The sequence below is a fragment of the Drosophila kikkawai genome, unplaced genomic scaffold (genome assembly GCF_030179895.1).
Source record: "Drosophila kikkawai strain 14028-0561.14 unplaced genomic scaffold, DkikHiC1v2 scaffold_247, whole genome shotgun sequence".
Lineage (NCBI taxonomy): Eukaryota > Metazoa > Arthropoda > Insecta > Diptera > Drosophilidae > Drosophila > Drosophila kikkawai.
Genome location: NW_027222588.1, coordinates 42,858 through 46,965, shown reverse-complemented (window position 1 = coordinate 46,965; position 4,108 = coordinate 42,858). Strand labels below are relative to the sequence as shown.

General features: G+C 36.0%; 1 long non-coding RNA gene across 1 annotated transcript; it reads left to right on the top strand.

Moving 5' to 3' along the window:
- The first annotated feature begins 1,814 nt into the window (after window positions 1-1,814).
- On the top strand, window positions 1,815-2,474 carry LOC138929495 (uncharacterized). The gene is made up of 3 exons (XR_011445784.1): window positions 1,815-1,848; window positions 1,900-2,055; window positions 2,112-2,474. It is a non-coding gene; the product is annotated as an uncharacterized lncRNA (long non-coding RNA).
- The last annotated feature ends 1,634 nt before the right edge of the window (window positions 2,475-4,108 follow it).

Sequence of the window (4,108 nt, the reverse complement as noted above, 5' to 3'; positions counted from 1 at the left end):
TCATATCTTCTACAAAAAAAATCCGAAAATTGATTTTACAGCAGATTCTGAATCCATGGGAAATTTCCTGTCGAATAAGTATGGTTAAAATTGTTTTTGCGACAACGACTTTTTCGATTTTTGCAACGGCTTTTGTTCGGGAGGCGCTACTGTGCGGCGGCGGTCCTGCTCCGCCCGGATAAGGCAATTGAAAAAGGGCGCACGGCGGCGGTCCTGCTCCGCCCGGAGTGATCCTGAGCATCCCGTGTACGTTCACCCACGATCCTCGTTTGAAAAAGGGACAGGGTGTAAGTGAAGAAGGGCGCCAGACGTGAACGTTCAGACAACATCCTCACTTGATAAAGGGACGGGGTGTAAGTGAACAAGGGCGCCAGAGTCGAAACATGTTCCCACCCACGACTCAGGACTGTGATTTTCCCTGTGAGATACCTCACTTGAAAAAGGTCACTTGTTTTCCCACTAAAGGGCCGCTGGAAAGAGGATCAGAGCAGTCAAATTTTCCCACCCTCATCCCACCTACACTAGATCAAGTGCGTGCAACAACCTGCTCAATTAGCTTACCAAAAATCTGGATGGGTGAAGGATGCACTTGTAACGGTTTCTCAACACTCTGTGCAATGTGAAACACCCCATCCACCCAAACTCAAACCCACAGTCAATCTGAAAAGTAAAGGCTGCAAAAGAAATATCCCATATCCCATTTCCACCATTAAAAAAATACTATCTATTTATTTATTTATTTTTTTTTTTATAAATATAATTTTATTTTCAAGTATATTAATTAAAAGCGATGTTCCAAATTGACATACATTTTCATAATTTTTAATGATTTTTGTGAGCGTACAGTAAAGAAATGGCAAGCACATGTATCAACTCCATCCTCGACATTATCGTGTGCCCAACAACAAGATGTGAAATGTTGTCCATGAATATTAGAAACCAGCGGTGTATCAGCCATCCTTTTATAAAAATATTTGAGTGACTCCTCCAGATATTGCTCATGTTCGGGGAAAATTTGATGTTTAAACATTTTCATGAAATTATTTATTTTTATTACAAGTTGTTGAATGCTATTACTGGTTGAGATGATGTCTTTGTTTTTTAGTGCTAGCATTCTGATGGATCCGTGTACGTCTACTTGCAATGAATTCAAAAATTTAAATGAAGTAATCCTTTCCAAATTGTTAGACGATACGCTGAACCAATCCAGTTAGTGGCGAGTATTCAACTAGTCGATCATGGATGAGAAGGCAATATGCCTTTGTATTTATCTCACTCGCAACAGTTAGTTCAGTGGAAATTTTTATATCAGTCGCTCCTGATTTGACACTCGCGTTCTGGTATGAGAGATCAACAACCACAATAGGAGCCTTCGACATGAATTCCATCGGAGATAAAAGAGCTCGGGGTTCTCGATTGTAATAGCTCTCTTGAAATTTTGTATACATGTCATACAAGACAGCAAACCGATTCTCATTATATTTAACATTCAAATCCTCATAGGGATATACTTCAGAATTAAGATATACCTTTGCATTTCTCAAATTGTTTGTAATTAGTTCTCCATTCAATGTAAATGCAATAACAGCAAAACGTGGACGTTCTCTGTTTGCAGACATCTTGACATTCCATATATGATGTGTTCCCTGAACCAATGTCGGATTTATATAACAATCCCAACTCCGGAATGCGAGTGGGAGGCTAGCTCCACTCTTTACTACATTAAACATTTTAATTTTAGCACTGTCACTTGGAACGATGTGGGGGATCTTCCAACTTATACTATTTATAGCAATGTTATGGATTTTTACATCAACATTTTTCACAAACATATCATCAGGGTTTTTCGTAACTAACAGAACGAGCTCATGTTTACAGTTTAAGACGACTTTCTTATAGTCTTCAGCGAACCCCATCAACATTTTTAAAGGTACAGAAAAACTGAAATGTCCTCCAGAAGGGATATTGTCCCCGCCACTCCACCCCGCATTGCGATAAGCCGCTCCTTCCTGTTGGCCGACTGAGAGAAAGTTCTTAATAGTCGTTGTTATTCCAGTAAAACGCGTCCTATCCAATTCACAGCCATTCAACTCATATCTTATTTCATCCAGAAAATAGGCCATACAATTATTTTTGAGCAAACCGCTAACGCCATTTGTACTAGTCGTTCCTGTATTTGAGTCAATAATTTTGCTAAGCGTTCCTTCAAAATGGAGAAAACTTTCACATGGAAGGACATACAAATCTTGGTTTTGCAAACTGATCCGTACTTCATCATTTGCTTTGAAGTTCTGCTGATATTGATAATATGAATGAAACTCTTTTTTAATAATAGATTCATCGTTAGCAGGCTTTTCCTGGACATAAAAGATCTCATTCATTTGAATATTAGTTGATAAACTTTATTTAATATTAAATCCCAACGATTTCAAAATCAATTTATTTTTTAATGTGAGGGCCGGGCGTTGATGTGAAGATGATGGTGCTTTCACTTCAGCTTTAGATTTGATAATGTTATCAAAGGATCGATGAGTACCCCTTTTATTGTAAATAATCATTCTGTCGGTCGTAAGTGGAGACGGATTGATACAGTTTCTCCACGCAAATTAACTAAATCTCCGTCCTGATCAGTTATCCGTATTTCTAGTGTGCTTATTTCTCTGGTGTTCACAGGCAAATAAATCAAATTTCGTGGTGTTATGTTCATTTTATATCCAGGGGGGACATTGATTCCAAATTCATGAAGCACATGATTTGATTTATTCCCTACATATGACCCGCTTATAATGTTGCATTCCAATCTAACAGAATTTATTTTTAAAATATTGACGGGATTATCCGAGATGTAAACTTCTTTCTCATGTGGTCTTAATTTTCGTTTATTAAATCCGAATAAACGACCAATTGATCGTTCATGATTAAAATATACGGTCTCATTTTTAGTAATTACTTGAACTTGTAAAGTGTTGATATTACACTCTATTTTTATACTGTCTTGAAGCTCATACTCCTTGAGCTTATTAATAATATATTTTGAAATATCATCAAACTCATATGAGCCAATTGGTATTTCAATGACTTTGTTCCCAATATGAAATAAGTTGTTCCCCTTATCAACATTCGGTATAGAATTGAATGTATAAAAATCAATTAGAGCACATTCATAATTACGTTTTAGCTCAATTTGTGGGAAAAAATTCTCGCTAAGTACAGATGTATTCCCATTTAGAGCTATTGTCAATGATGTAGTCATTATGATGCTTGAGTCTGAACTGACTTTATTCACAATAATATTATTATATTTATATTATCATTATTATTTATTCAAGTATAATAAATTGATCGAATCCTTTTCTATATCGTCCAGCTTTCATATCATCGTCTTTAAAGATTACAAGAAATCCAAATTTATCGTCCCAACACTTTCGTGAAATTTCCATGAATGTTTCAAAATTCATATCAAAATGAACATGATCTCGATATATGTGACGAAGGTTCATATCGTCCTGCTTAAACATTATAATAAAATTTGCATTATCTCGTATTAAATGTTTTGGAATATGTGTATACGTTTGACATAAATAGAATGAATCAATATTTCTATGTCGCCCCATACAAAAATAATTGCGAATAGCAGTTTGCTTTTCACACGCTACGTCATCAAACACCATGATGGAATTGTTTTTAGCTTCCTCTGGTGACAAAACGCTGTCATTCGCTGAAAATGTATAATATCCCATTCCTCGTATTGGTTTTACAAGTTTTTCCAAATACTCATATTTCGGTTGATATAAACTCTTTGAATACACGTATATATTTTCGAATTTCAGGCCGTTTGGGTCCTCGATTAAGGCAATCATCACATTAGTTTTTCCGCTATTGGACGGACCTACCACCAAAGCTCTGATCGTGTTTGGGAGCAGTGAACTGTGACGCCGATGTTTACTCTCCCCATCACCACCACTTTCAATGTTTTTTACTATGATTTTTTTATTTTGTCTTAATAAACGCATGTTTTAGAGATATGTACTTCATTCAAAGACAACCAGTCGTTAATTGAGGTTGATATAAAATGGGTAAACATTTTTATAATATTACCAGTCATAAA